The following is a 15822-nucleotide window of genomic DNA, read 5'->3' as shown; positions in this document are numbered from 1 at the left end:
GTAGAAATCCTCATAGCATTTGCTTATCATTGGTTTGCCCTCTTTACATAACATTACTATGTGAATATTACAATTTCAACTCTTATGGTAATTTTAAAAGTTTAAAATAATAAAATTTGACTAGTAGTCTTATTTAGCATTTATATGTGTTACTCTCTCTTACTTGCGTCTTTATGACATTTGGGCTTGTCTTCACTACCAGGGAGATCAACGCTTCTGCAATCGATGGAGACCCGCTAAATCAATGGCAGAACACTCTCCAGTGGACTCCAGGACTTCAACTCCCCAAGAGGAGTATAGTAACTCAACAGGAGACCATCTGAAGACACCATGGTAAGACGACCTAAGCTACATCGACTCCAGTTACATTATTCACGTAGCTGGAATAGCATAACGTAGGTCGATTTACCCCGATAGTGTAGACAAGGCCAAAGAAAGGAAAATGCACTCTTCTAAATAAATGATAATTCACTAGCACAGCGGTTCCCAAACTTGTTCCTCTGCTTGTGCAGGGAAAGCCCCTGGGGGGCCGGGCTGGTTTGTTTACCTGCCGCATCCGCAGGTTCAGCCGATCGTGGCTCCCAGTGGCTGTGGTTCGCTGCTCCGGACCAATGGGAGCTGCTGGAAGCGGTGGCCAGTATGTCCCTCGGCCTGAGCCACTTCCCACAGTTCCCATTAGCCTGGAGCAGCGAACCACGGCCAGTGGGAGCCACGATCGGCCGAACCTGCGGACGCGGCAGATAAACAAACCAGCCCGGCCCGCCAGGGGCTTTCCCTGCACAAGCAGCGGAACAAGTTTGGGAACCACTGTGCTAGTGAAACTCAGCTGGCCCAATAGATACTTTTTTGTTCTTAGCAGCACAGGTGTTTAGAAGACAAAGAATTAATAATAGAAGGACTACAAGGATTAAATAAATTAAAGAGACCCAAAGTTGATACATAGCTTGTTACTTAAATAAAATGACAGGTATTCAAATTATCCATTGAGACAGGTAGGAGAAGAAAAACCCAGCACATTCAGATCTGTCAATGCTGTCAGGGAACTGTGGTAATAATGAAATGCCTCAGTCACTTGCTAAGAAGGCTATTTCCATCTCTGCTTTCTTGAAAGGACCCCCTTTGAAGAAAATCCACACATCATTCTGTTTTACGGGATTTTGGAATGAAAAATAGATGCCTAGTGTCACACAGTTATATTGATTATGAGTGAAAATGTGATCATTTTGTATTAACTTGCCCCACAGCACTGGAGTTCCATCAAGACAGCAGAAGGAAATTAATGCTTTCATAAGTGCCTTAGAGAAATATGAGATGTTGTTCACTTTGCCCTCTAGACTAAGAGGTATATGCCTACCGCTGGAAGGTAACAGCTTTCACAACAGAACACGAACTCTGGACTTTTATTAAAATAATTATTTAATGCACAAAAAATAATGAACCCACAAACCTGGCATTTAAAACAACAATTTGTAGTCACTGCAGCTTACATTAAGAAGCTTTTTTTTTTTTTTGGTAAAAAAACCCAGTTATTCTCAAACTGAAAATCAGTCATTAATTCCCACAGATTATGTGCTCCTTAAAATGATGCCACTTCATATAGATTTATTCCAACTAAACAAAGGAAATCCCTTAAAATGACACATAAAATGTGTACATGTTTCACTGCCTGCTCTCTCTAGATATGTCTTTTCTCTTTTTTTCATTCTTGGAGAACACACACAAGGTATGACTAATACTATGATACTTCAATCATTTCCACATTCAAGGGACATTTTGGATCCTAACTCCTGTTTGCCAAGCTCTCTGCCACCACTGAACTGTGAACCAATTTACAGAATAACCTGCACTGGACTGCTTCTTTCCCCCCTTCCTTTATAAGTCCTAGTAGTTGTTTTAAGATGGCAGTGTACCTGGCTAAAGGCATTAGGAGAACGTGCATGGGCCTTAATAAGGCAATACTTAAGGTTTCCTCTAATTTAGTTTAACATTTAACCCACTGTGCTATAAAAAGGTGTTTCCTTTTTTAGCAAGAATCACTGTTAAATTTGCTAATTAACTATGTATATGACATAGTGATTTGACCCAGGCTTAATCTGTATATTTGCAGTTCTGTTCTTTACCTCCAACAGATGTTATACTTAGTTGTCTAAACTACAATATAAAGTTTAAGAAAACAAATGGTCATTTTAACATTTTAGCAAATAGGCCTGACACCAATAAATATTTTCAGATATTACTACTATAGCCTGAGGCAGTACATCTGTCAACCATCATGGCCCATACCACTCCATTTTTAAAGGTGAAACAGCCTTTGTTCGCCCATGAGCACATGGGAAGGTTGTAGATTCCAACACCATATTTGCCTACTATTACTAATATAAACCTTGGGGTGAATCTGGCTACTGTATTTATATGAAAAGTACATTCTTAAAAAATGCAAAACCATTCACCAGATAATCACTAACAAGTCATAGGCATGCAGTAAATATGCTCCATTTTCTTGATGCATATAGCTTATTTTATTGACTTCTTATTAGTCACAAAATAGCAGGCCGAGTATCTCAATATTCTTTTCAATGCCTTTTTTCTCTATATGCAAATTTATTGTGGGTTCTAAGCTGGAAAGTGTGAAAGCCACTAATGGAGTTAATCAGCATCCCCCATAGAAATAAAAGTATTTACAACTAGAAGAAAAAAAATAAAATGGTTCATGTAAAAATAAAGCACATCAAACTGGGCAAGGAATTTTTTTGTTTGCAGTATATTATTCCGTCTCTACTGTGCTTCCCTTTTCTCTCAAAGCCCAGCAAACATTTGAAACAATTATGTATTCAAGAATGCTGTATTTGCAGAAAGATAGACAAATACTACTGAAGTTTGAAACTCAATTTGTGGTTGAATGATTAATGTCATCTAAGCCTTCCAACTACATAAGTTTGTATGTCACCCAGGGGGGTCAGGGTGTCAAGCCAGTAGAAGTACACATATTTCTTCTACGTTCAATGCACAATAGGCCATGTTTCTGCAGATGGAGTACAGGCTCCCCCTATAGTTATAATCTAGAATCAAATAGTGCCTCAATTCTGAGCATTGTGACTGATACTCAACTTACTGTTTCCATAATAAAAGACCATATCAGTACTACAGGATCTATTTCTTCTGCTGTCATTCTCCATTTGTTCTTATTACCCATAGCTGTCCAATATGCTCAGTCATTTTTCAAAAGTAGTAAACTTGTAAAAAGATGTTTAAGGTTCTAAATATAGAGAAACAAAATGTAATTCAGCAAATTTAAATTTTACTTCTGCTACAGTAAATTCAGTCAGCACTTGTTTTACATTAAATTTCAGATGGATCCTCTTTGTTTCCCATGAATATTCCTGTATATGGTAGCAATCAGAAGTAACAATTATTTTAAGATGTTCACTACGGTATTTTTTCACTATTGTTTTGAACCCTTTACAGCAAAGTCTATTTCGGGTAAAACATCCTACTACTTTTTTTATTTAGCAGTTACAAATCAGAAAAGTTTCAGAGTAGCAGCCGGGTTAGTCTGTATCCGCAAAAAGAAAAGGAGGACTCGTGGCACCTTAGAGACTCTAAGGTGCCACGAGTCCTCCTTTTCCTTTTGTAAATCAGAAAAGGTAATATTAGCTTCCTTACTTGTAATTTTATCTTCTGTAAGTGGGTGCCTGTCATTTCATTACTCTCCAGTACTGTCTGACTTACCATCTTATCCCATGTATCAGAAATAGACACAAGAAAACCTCTGTATTTTCCCTCCAAACTGAATGTCTGTTTCCCCTGCTGGCAGGCTTGAGGTACTACAACCATATTCAGCTCCCACAAATACTGCAGTAGGTGAGGTGACATAATGGATTAGCAGCTATGCTGGAAAAGCACTTCCAAATAAATTTCCCCAGGCAGGAACACATTTAAAAAAAAAAACACTGAAATTTTTTTTAAAGACATTTTCTCTCTCTCACTCTTCAGATCCTATCCTACCAAACCAGAAGTGTTATTCTCATACCCCTTCAAGTCATTAAAGCTTGAAACAACCTTTATATAAACGCAGCATAGATTCTAATTGAGCACGAGGTATACCTTTGGAGAAGATAAAATTACAGGTAATGAAAATGAATTCTCTCTCTCTCTCACGTGGACATCCACTTGTTCTTTTGTTCAATATTAATGAAAATTACCAAACAGTAACAAACACCCTGCAGCAAAAGTAAAATGGGAAATACAGTATAAACATTTTATTTCCTTTTTGTACCTAAGTCTTTACTGCAGAAGACTAAGGGAAGGACCTTTAGAGGACACACCTTCCCAAAAGGCACATGAAACACCACTAAAATGCCTATCTTATAGTCCTTTCTTGAAAGATTGTGCTGAAGCCTGGCAAATCTTATTGGAAAATGCCCTGTGTTGCTCTGCCCATGAGATAGCCACGGGCCTGGTCAAATGAGCCTTAAGTGCTACAAGAAGTTCTTTATGCAACGATTTGTAGGCCTGAGAAATATGTAACTATCTACTTGGAACAATGTATTTGGGGGCTTTGCATCCTTTTATAGGTCCTCAAAAATGAATAAAAAACGCCACTTAGGAGGAACAAACTTCAGGCCCAGCCTAAGGGATTTAGCTCGTCAGGAAATATGGGTTTCACAGCTAGTGCCACCAACTTGCTGACCCCTTTTTGCTAAAGTGATTGTTAAGAGGAAGGCCATCTTGAGTGTGAGAAATTAAAGGGATGCTTCCCTTCGGCTCAAAGGGAAGCTTGGTGAGAACTACAAGAACCAAGCTCAGGCATTGCTGCTTGATGGACTTTCTGAATGCAGGTCTATAAAGGGAAGCTGCTGTTAAAAACAGAGACAGTGCAGGTGAAGCAGAAGGTTGGAATTTGAAAGGATAAGCCACATTGCTCCCAGGGACAAGAACGACATTTATAAAAACTTTGGTTTCGGGCCCAAACAGAAGTTGTGTAGTTAGAGTTTCCAGATGTCTCTGGTAGAGGCATATAAAGGAATTACCGCCTCCATACGCACCAAGAAGCCCATATTCTCCAACGCTCCTTCTAAGCATAACTGATTAAAAACTTTCTGCATTTGAGACAGAAATCCACTAGGTCCTGGTGTAGGGGATATAACCACTCAGGTTCCAGGGGCTAAGTCTCAGACACTGAAGGTCTGGATAAGTGAGTGCACCACGGTAACTGATCTTGAAATGTTGGCAGAATCCAGGGCTGGCAAATGGACATCTGAAGTAATCTATGGAGGCTTTGGCCTATATTGGTTTATCGTTATCTCTGCTGAGTGCTAGCTTGTCATCCTCATCTCTTTAGCAATCAGAGGGGACAGAGAAAACCATAAACTAAAAGACCTGGCTAGGTAAACAACAATGCATCTACCTTTGTGGCCTGAGAATACAAGGGTCAGGAGCCAGACTTGGCAATTATCTTTTTGGACTGGACAGCAAAGATGTCCACTGGGGGCAGGAACCAGATCCCTGTACACTGACCAAAGATTTTCTTTATTTGGTTTTCATTCTTGGGTTTCCACGATGTACCAAGCTCGGCTAGACAAGCTTGTTTGATAGCTTGAATGTATCCTGGTCTTCCTGAAGCAAGAAAAGAACTCTTACCATATTGTTCAGGACTCTGCTTTTTGGGGTTTTTTGATGGTTTAGCCTCACCGTAGTGATTTCATTGCCTTTTTCCATACATATAGATGTGCATTAGTGGTGAAATTTCAGAAGTTGGCACTGGGACCTGCTTCAGCCACTGCTAGCCTAAGAAAGTGCTAAATGTCCTGCCTGGACAGGAAGATATACAGAGGAGAACCCAGTTCTTCAAAGAGGAAAGGATTTTGGAAGCCCACGCACAGGGAGCTGGAAAGAGTGAAAATTCAACAGCAGGATCTTCAGACACCCATAAAGGGAAGACCAGCAGGTTACAATGTCTGAAGATCCAGTTATTTGGTGTTCCCAGCACTTTGAGAGAGGAAATTCTCATATTTACACTCTCTAAGTTGAGGGCACCTTTTGAATACCTGAATTAAATTTATAAATACAGTTCAAAGCTTAGTACTATGGATTAGATTGCCAGGTTGGATTCCCAAGCCTAGTGTTATTCTTTCAGCTGCCAGAATTTACAAACTAAGACATGTTAACCCATGGGAAGGGTGAAGGAATAATGAGTACCTTGATGGAATAATAATAATAGGTGGGAAAATGTGAATGGCTTTTTAACCCTCACCTAATTTTTGTTGTCTAACAACCCTCTGGAAAATGCAAAAATGCAATCTACTAAAGGTATATAAAAGGACAACTGAAAGTGAACTGCTGAAATGGCTGGCCCCATTCTTCAGGAATGTTTTGTAATCTGCAGTTTCCAGTCCTGCCTTTAGCAAAGGTTTTTACAAAGCTTTTTACAAAATCCTGTTCACTAAACCAAAAGGTAGACAAGAACATAGACAAAATTACCAGCCTATATACCACTATACACATGCATTCTTTGAAAAACACCTTCAAGGGGACATACTATGAACTTTTCACACTTAAAAGAGCACTGGACCTAGTGAACTATGAAAATGATATTAAATAACAGCAAAACCTTTGCCAGAGCTGTACTGCTCGGGTAAATTAATCTCTTCATGGATTCTCATAACGATGTAGCACTCTGGAAAAAGAGACACCCCTGGTCCTGCCACCAATATGTTTAGAGGTTGAAAATCAACCCACTGACTCCCAAGTGTCTGAAATCAATGCTCTCACATACATTACTCACACAGACACAGACAAGTGCAGAAGTTCCCCCAGCACTTACGTGTTATCTAGTGGTGGTTGGTTGGGTTTTATTTTAAGCAGTTCAACCATTTGTTAATTAAATGTGAAGCAAAGGACTGAAAGGAGACAGTCAAAGGGTCTATAAATCATACTGGTTAGAAAAACACTACCTCCAATATCTTCACAGCACTCAGTAGGGTGCTTTAATAGCCAATGAAGCACTGGAGCTTTTTCCTGTCTTTGGTAGAGGTGAGGTGCCACTAGCTACAGTCAGTGATGAGCTGCCAAAATCTTAACAACCAGTTCCCTCCTCACCCCACGAGGGGGTCATGGCCCACCCCTGCCACCTGGGGACTCCTGCCCCATCCAACCCCCTGTGTTCCTTGACGCCCCCCCCCCGGACTCCTGCCCCATCCACCCCCTTCCCCTCCTGCCCATTTCTGGGGGCAGTCAGGTCTTGTGGGCCACTGTAGTGGGTGCCCTCCCTACCCCTAAGAGCCAGAGGGACCTGCTGGGGGGGCGAGGTGCGGAGTCCCGGTGGGGCTTACCTGAGGCAGCTCCCAGGAAACATCCGGCAGGTCCCTCTGGCTCCTAGGGGCGGGGGAGCATAGGAGGGGGGAAGCAGGGGGAGCAGCTGCTCCCCCCACCAATCACATCAAAAGTGGCACCTTAGGCACCGACTGCGTGGGTGCTCTGGGGCTGGAGCACCCACGGGGAAAATTTGGTGGGTGCAGAGCACCCACCGGCAGCTCCCTGCCCCGTGCCCAGCCCCAGCTCACCTCTGCTCTGCCTTCACTTCCTCCCCTGAATGCACCACCCCGCTCTGCTTCTTCGCCTCCTCCCCCGGCTTCCCGCGAATCAGCTGTTTGCGCGGGAAGCCTGGGAGGGCTGAGAAGCAGGCGGTGGCTTTGCACTCAGGCCGAGGAAGGCGGAGGTGAACTGTGGCTGGGAGCGGTTCCCCTGTGCACTCCCCCCCCCTCGGGTTACATGCTGCAGCGCTGGCGGCCCTCCTTGCACCCCCCCGCCCCAGCTCAGCTCCGCTCCGCCTCCGCCTCCCTGGGCCTGAGCATGAAGCCGCCACCTGCTTCTCAGCCCCCTGGCTTCCCGCGTGAACAGCTGATTCACGGGAAGCTGGCGGGGGTGGGGGCGGAGAAGCAGACCAGGGTGGGGCACGTTCAGGAGTGGAGGTGGAGCGGAGGTGAGCTGGGGCCGGGCGTGGGCTGGGGCGGGGCAGGGAGCTGCTGATGGGTGCTCTGCCCCATCAAATTTTCCCCATGGGTGCTCCAGCCCCAGAGCACCCATGGAGTTGGCGCCTAAGGTGCCACTTTTGGCCGGTTGCTATATTTAGAAGCCCTTTTCGAACCGGTTCTCCCTCACGGGACAACCGGGTCTAAAAGGGCTTCTAAATGTAACAACTGGTTCTAGTGAACCGGTGCGAACCAGCTCCAGCTCACCACTGGCTACAGTCCAAAATCCTTTCCATGTCTAATAGATTCAGAATGGATTGAAGCACAGGAGTGGGGGTGGAGGGGGTGGGGGGAGGAGGAATAAAAAGAGGACATGACCTAGAGGGATGAAAATCTCCCAATCCCTAATAACTGCAGTGGGTGGAGAGTAGAAGGAGACACACCACCCCCACCAGCTCCTGCAAACTGGGGGTAGGGGAATCCTCAACATCTCAACAATCTGGGACATGAGCTCTTCCCTCCCCCACCAACATCAGACTATAACAATGAGAGGCCTCCCACTATCACACCATCCCAGCCCTCAGAGCCACCACAGTACATGACTATTAATATTTCTTTTAAACAAATAAAATGGTGGAACTGAGATGGTTTCACTATATGGTGCACAGTCCAAGCACAAGGGATGATCAACAACTATAGAAAAGTGCTGCTTGGTGGGTTAAAGCTGATGACTCCCTTAGCAGCTCATAGCATCCATTCGTGGAGCGCATACAAGCCCCAAGAGAATGGCCAAGGAGGCAATCCATGGGAAATGTTAGTGCTGCTTCAACTCCCTTTAAGCTACTACTAACACTCGTATCCACGGTTTGGGTTTTGTCACTTGCTAGCCCACCAGTGAATCCTTACTTAACTCTATTTCTCTGTCATTTATACACATGGATTGCAGGGCATAGATTAGCTGGTATTGCAAAACGAACATCACCTTATTTGTTTTGGAATTATCCTAGAATTCCCTTACACTTTTGGTATGGTTGAACTTCTGGGTCTGCCTGAATTGACTCTCACATGAAATAAGCAGTTTTCCATCTCTTATATAATGTCCCTCGGCCCACGCCACTTGCCGCAGCCCCCATTGGCCTGGAGCGGCAAACCGCGGCCAGTGGGAGCCGCAATTGGCCGAACCTGCAGACGCGACAGGTAAACAAACCAGCCTGGCCCGCCAGGGGCTTTCCCTGAACAAGCAGCATCCCAAGCTTGGGAAACACTGATCTGGCACAATGCCGTGAGTGTCTCGGGGGTGGGGGAGAGTAGAGCCACTCCAAAATGACTGTCGATCCCTGAGAGGGATACGGAAATGTCACCAAAACCTTACCAAGCTGAAAGAATAAGTTATAAAAGAGTTGACACAGACACTTTGTCTTCATCAATCCCCAGGAAATCAACTAACACAACTAATACATATTTTTACCATGCCCGGGCTTGAAGTCACACTGACCAGGGATGAAAAAATCCAAGACAAAATGTCTAGCCACAAGGGACTTTTCAACCATGTTTTCAATAAAAAACTTAATAGAGGGTGGGAAACAGGTTGATAACTGGCCCACTCCTAAAACGTCCTAAAACCAAGAACTGAATCTTCACCAGAAGCAGTCCCAGTACTCCCCTTATTTACCACCTATGTAACAGATTAAATGGAATTTGAACCTGTGACTTCTTACACAAAAAACACAACACCTTCCACTGTCCACTCAGTTATTGCACCCCAGGCTGATATTCACATGGTATGACCTGACAGACTGTTGGGTGTAGCTTCCTCAAAACCTCCAGAACTTCAGTAAGTGAGATAAATCAAAACTCATCTAGAGAAAAATGTACAATTTCCCTTACCAATACTAAGGCAAACAGCTCTACTCAGATTCAAGCAAATCATCTGGAAAATAACATGAAGATTCCTCAGAGCAAGAAATACAATTCCATCCCAAGTGGAGGCAGCCTAGACTAATGACCATCAGCCACTCAGAACAATTCAGTTGAGACTTTGCAGAACAATGGTAGAAAGCACAGAGGATTTCCTTTGCCTCTCGCACAAAAGCAGTATATGGCTATAAAAGCTCTTTTTGCAGCAAGTGGTCCAGTTTGGAAGGACACCACAGCCAGAGATGCTCTGGATCTCTTCCATCTATATACTATTAATAGTGCAGTGCAAGAGAATGTGAAGTGCCACCAAGCCCATCAATAGAGAGGCCAGATGGACGAGGTTCTTCTTCAGTGTCTTTTGTAAACATACCTATTTGTATTAGCCTCTGAGGGATGAGTGTTAAAACAGGCCCTTTACCTCAGAAGGACAGGTGCATGTCAAGTCCAAACACAAAGAAGGTTGTGGTTGGTCCATGACAAAAGCTTGATCTTAGCCAAATTAAAAAAAAAAACATATCCAGAGCATGACAAGTCCCATAGATATCATAGTAGCTGTAAGATCCTGAGCTGATTCAGAAGAGTATTTACCACATGGACAATGAAGGAACAATTCCACAGAGAATTCCTTCTGAGACAGCATGCCACCACTGCACAACACCCAATGTGGCCAGTAGATGTAAACTTACATGGACAAAGAATTTGGAACAGATCATAGGAGATGCTGAATACTTGCCACCCCGAGCAATAAGGCACACTAAGATCAGGACCTTTGTCAGCAGAGAAATTGGACTGAAACCTCATTGTGGCACAGTCATCTTTTCCTCCATGTTAGTAAAGTGAATATCACAATTTGGCCTTGATCCAGCTGGCACTGCTAAGCACTACCAAAATAATAATAATAATCATAAAAATTTATATGTAAAACATGTAGAGCGACCTGAAATTTGTAATGTATATTACTGAAATTTTACCCTTAAGCACTGCTGTACTTGTTATCTCTATCAAAAAAATGTAAATCAAATTAATTGTTTTTGCAATGATCGTCCTGCTATTGACAATTTCCCACTTTCATTATTTTAAGTGAAACAGGAAACTTTCCATATAAAATGTTAACTTCTTAATAATCATCATTTAATATAAATAAGATATCTCTAACAACAGAGATAACGTTGTAGCAAACAGGAGTAGGCTGGACATGACAGAAGAAATATTGGCTGTTCTGATGTCTGGAAATGCATTCAATAATCTGCCTTGAGGATTAATATATCCCACATGTAAAAGCTTGCATATAGACCAAGCAACAGCTGTAAGTTACCAAAGCAGGTACAGTAGCTCAGCAGTTGAAGCCATCTACGCTGTAAAATGACAATGTATCAGTAGCTCCCATCCATTTAATTACAGTTTAAATTTTCCAATCTGACAAAGTAATAAATTGAAAAATGGCGCATTACTAGCTTCCTCCCTGCCCCCATTAAAGACAGCTGCTGCACATGGTATATTGTGAACTTTTCCCCATTTCTGCCATTCTTTCTAGTTCCTGCCTATCTAACAGGATGTTTAATTTTAATGAAAAAAACATTAGTGCAGTAAGATAAGGTCATCAGTCATTAAGTATAATGCAATTTCTGTAATAAAATTGTATAGCCTGCATAAAAAACTTTATGTGGGTTAGACACTTATAATTACTACCTAAATTTTATCTGACAATGTGTAAATGGAGTATTCCCCTATAAAAAGGATGCACACACAGTGAAATGTCTTTATAGTACTTTACGATTTGCCTTCTTTATGTTATACCAGCATACAATAAGTGGTCATCAGTGTTGGAGTCTACGTAAGAGAAAAGACCACAGGCTGCGGAATGCCTGAGTCTAGGGTTTAAGACCTCAGGTTTCTCATCTCATTTCTCATTCTCATTATATAAGTCACATATTTGGGCTCTCATGTGAGGGTAATTGGTTGTTTACTTCATGAACGCTTCCCACTAAATAACCATGAACAAATGGGTACTGACCTTGGAAGAGACCACATGCCCACCCCCATGCATGAACAACAAGTAAGATGCTTACAGCCATATCGAATGTAAGACAGGTAAGAGAAAAAGCAAATGGTAGATCTCAAGATAAAGGCATGAGAGACTTTAAAACGTTCATATTGTGCATTCTTCAGCCCAGGACAAACCAAGGCAGAATGTATGTTCAGATGCCACTGAGCAGCATTAGTGATGAGCAGTTTGTTCATCAGCAATCATTTTATACTTAAACTCACTGTCCACTCATTCTAAGGTAGTTGTGAGATTTGTCCCTTCCACTGAATATATGTACTTCAATCAATTTGTGAAGCAAATAAGATTATGGAAACCTGGCAATTTTCCATATTTTGGAATCAGATGGAATTCAAAGTATTTTATATTCTGGTCATTTTTAAAAAGTCGGAGCTGTTAACAAAATTTCTTCTTATGTAGGAGGCAGGAGAATTGTTTTAACTAAGAAGAGGAGTTTAAAATATTTTCCTATTATGCCCTTAGGGTTATTTAATTATTTTATCATAGATGAGATTTTATAACAATGTTTTAATATTGAAAAAATTCTGGAGAAAGCCTGGTTTGTATTGGAGTCACCCTTATTGTTTATCTAAGAAAAATACGCAACCCCTAAATAAACAGGAAACAAGCCCATTTCAATTTGAGAGAGTTGCCTGGGAATGTTATTTTGCCAAGCTGAATGAGTACTATACCATTTTACTGTTATTACCAATAATGTAATTGTCACAGGGTTGAGAATACAGAGAGCTAGACTGCTGTTTGAAAGAGCAACAAGGTGGGTGAGGTAACATATTTTATTGGACCAACTTCTGTGGTGAGAAACAGAAGCTTTCGAGCTTCTAAAAACAAGAGCTCTGCATAAGCTTGAGTCTCTCACCAACGGAAGTTGGTCCAATAAAAGACATTACCTCGTCCACCTTGTCTCTAATATCCTGGGACCACACAGACACAACATGGCATACAACACAGGGAGAATTTTGTCAGTTAAACCCATTAAATGAACCAAGCATTCCAAGAGCAGTAATGGAATGCCTATTGCTCAGGATATATAAAGCAGAACTGGGCAACATTAGGAAGTATACCACAGAGACCAATCCTGGGATTGGCCACAAGATCTACTAGGTCTTTGACATCTCTGATTTCCTTTTATCAGTTAATGATTGTGTCACTTCTTTTATCTTTTTGACTTTCTGCATTTTTAACTGCTCATATTCTTGCAAGAATTTGGAAACAATGGGATGATTATAAGAGCTTGTGGTATTAATAAAAATCTACCCTTATCCACTGGACTAACTGTTCTCATATTCTTTACTCATTTTATCAAATCCAGTGCAGGCTATTGGTTGTCCTTCCTCATATTTGGACTTCTAGCTCTAGTTTTAGATCTTATATATCATATTCATTATTTCTGGAACTTATCTCCCTCTTTTCTCTCAATCATTAAGATTAAATCAAACTCAACTACACATGTTTTTTGATAAGAGTTCTGAAATTAATGTACTTTAACCTCAAGTAACAGATTAATGAAAAACTTCATTCCAGCCATCTACACAGATGTATTCATCACTGAAAAATATCATCCCCAGAAAATTAAATTAAATTGTTAACCTCAACAGGTGTTTCAAAAATTGGTTCACTTCTAATAAGGGGAAGCTAACAAGATTATTACTCATGATATTTTTTTTTTAATTTGGATCTACGTCCTTTTGGCTACAATAAATTCTTATTCTCTTGTCATATGGCTGTCACTTGGCAACTTCCTTTTGGTCTCCTGCCCAGAATAATTTATCCATCAAATGAAATTTCACAGGTGTAAGATCTACAGTGCAAGATGTATTTTAGACATCTTTAATAATCTGTAAGATTTCCCTCTATAAAAAGTTCTCCATCAGATTAAATTTAAATGTAGTTCAGGTTCATTTCCATGCTCCTCTATACTTATTATGCTGTTATCAGTTTCTCTTTATTTTCCATTCCCCCTTTTTTTAAACACATCTAAATCCAACCTTTTTCCACCAAGTACTCCCTCTCACCACCCCAATTCATCTCTTCTCATTTTTGTAACACACTCTGGTTAAGTAATCTCTCATGATGCTGATACAGTAAGTCAAAAAATTCCTTGTTTGGAATAAAGAGTTGCCCTTGTCCCCTCTAAATGGGAAGGGACACCAGTAAAATAATACAATTTCAGCTTCAGTCCAACCACTGTTCTATGATACACTCTCTCCTGTTAAGTGGGCTTTTTCCCAGGGATCAAATTATTACACATTAATCATTATGTTACATACAGATCCGATATAGCTAAATTTCTATACATTATAACTAGAAACTATAAATCTAAAAGATGCAACTATACACAGACAGTAGCCAAATTAGCAGACTAAACAGATTCTATGCCCAACTACTACCGAACTATAAACATTAGATATCCCTTTCTGTATCATGTATAGTGTTGCCCTTTCTTCTGACGTATTCTGAAACCAGTGTCAGCCCTCTGCTGAGTGGTAACAGATGTCCAAGGCCTTGCTGGTTGACTTCACAGTGAAGAAAAATTCAGTGATGTGGAATCTGGGTATATTCTAGGTGTAACTTGATTTATTCAGATATGTACACAATGCTGGATTGGGATGGTCCAATAGCTTGCTGGACAATCTCTTGGACCAGGAATCTCAGCCCAACCCCAATGCACTGATCCCAGGGAGCAACTCTGCCTCAAGAATGGACTCTAAGCACAGCCCAGGGAACAAAGGAAATTCTGCAGCTGCTCAGAGAGCTCTCTCTCCCACTACACAAAAACTTAAATAACCTCTAACTAACAATACCACATCATGTCATCTCAAGAACAAAAATATGCTTACATGCTAACAAAAAGAATTTGGAAGATTACGTGCAACAGTGCCACCTAGTGCTGCCTCCCATAACAGTAATGAAAGTGTAATTGTGTCCTGGACAAGTCCTCATCAGTGGATATTCAATCCCAATCACCAGCTTCCGAGCACAATGTTACAAAAGATGGCCCATATGAGGATGATCATGTTACTTAACACTGGGTGAGTTTAGGCACTTGATTGAGGATTAGAATATTTGTGTTCAGATTCCAGCTCTGCCACAGACTTCCCTTGTGACCGGGAACAAATTCCTTAATATCTTTATGCCTCAATTCCCCACCTGTACATAATAGTTCCTTTCTCCCACCTGTTGTCTGTCTTATCTATTTAGAAAGTAAGCTCTTTGGGCCAAGGACTTTGTCTTACTGTGTGTTTATACAGAGCCTTGCACTGTGGGCCCCCTAGCCACCACTGTAATACAAATCACAGGAATAAATCTCAGCCTAAGCTCTTTTCCAAAGTTTGGCTGTTGATAGAATTCTTCTTCTACTGCCGAATCTTTGTATCATCGATCCTACTTTCTTGGGCCCCTGAGATAACCCTTTTATACCCTAGTTGGAGTGAACTGAACCTACCAACTAGTATGACTCAGCAGCAATTCCGCTTCATCTTAGAAGTCACAGAAATGTAAGGCAAGAAGGGACCTCAAGAAGTCTAGTCCTGTCCCACATCCTAAAGCAGGAATAAGTATATCTGGACCTTGACTGACAGGTGTTTGCCTTATCTGTTCTTAAAAACCTCCAACGACAGAGTTTTCACAGCTACTGTAGGTACCCTATTCCAGTGCTTTAAATATCCTTACAGTTAAAAATATTTTCCTAATATCTAATCTAAATCTTGCTTGCAGAAAACCAAGACAATTAGCAGACCCTGTGGACATGGAAAAAAACAGACTCAGAGAATGCTGATAATTCTCTCTAATGATATTCCACATTCCACACAAAGATGGACTACAAGCTATCAGGAACAGTATCCCCGATAATGTCACAGCAAACCTGGTGGC

At 41.4% G+C, this 15822-nt stretch overlaps 1 protein-coding gene and 1 long non-coding RNA gene across 3 annotated transcripts in view; one reads left to right on the top strand and one right to left on the bottom strand.

Moving 5' to 3' along the window:
* The window catches only part of ROBO2 (roundabout guidance receptor 2), a 1509143-nt gene that overhangs the window by 1369103 nt on the left and 124218 nt on the right, over positions 1-15822 (bottom strand). The gene's annotated exons all lie outside the window — the stretch shown is intronic.
* Positions 1-15822, top strand: part of LOC141983870 (uncharacterized) — a 67892-nt gene that overhangs the window by 40755 nt on the left and 11315 nt on the right. The window contains exon 2 of the long non-coding RNA XR_012638550.1: positions 203-333. This is a non-coding gene — a long non-coding RNA (uncharacterized LOC141983870). The remainder of the gene's footprint in view (positions 1-202; positions 334-15822) is intronic.

The sequence above is a fragment of the Natator depressus genome, chromosome 1, assembly GCF_965152275.1.
Source record: "Natator depressus isolate rNatDep1 chromosome 1, rNatDep2.hap1, whole genome shotgun sequence".
Taxonomy (NCBI): Eukaryota; Metazoa; Chordata; order Testudines; family Cheloniidae; genus Natator; species Natator depressus.
This window is presented reverse-complemented; position numbering and strand designations above follow the sequence as displayed.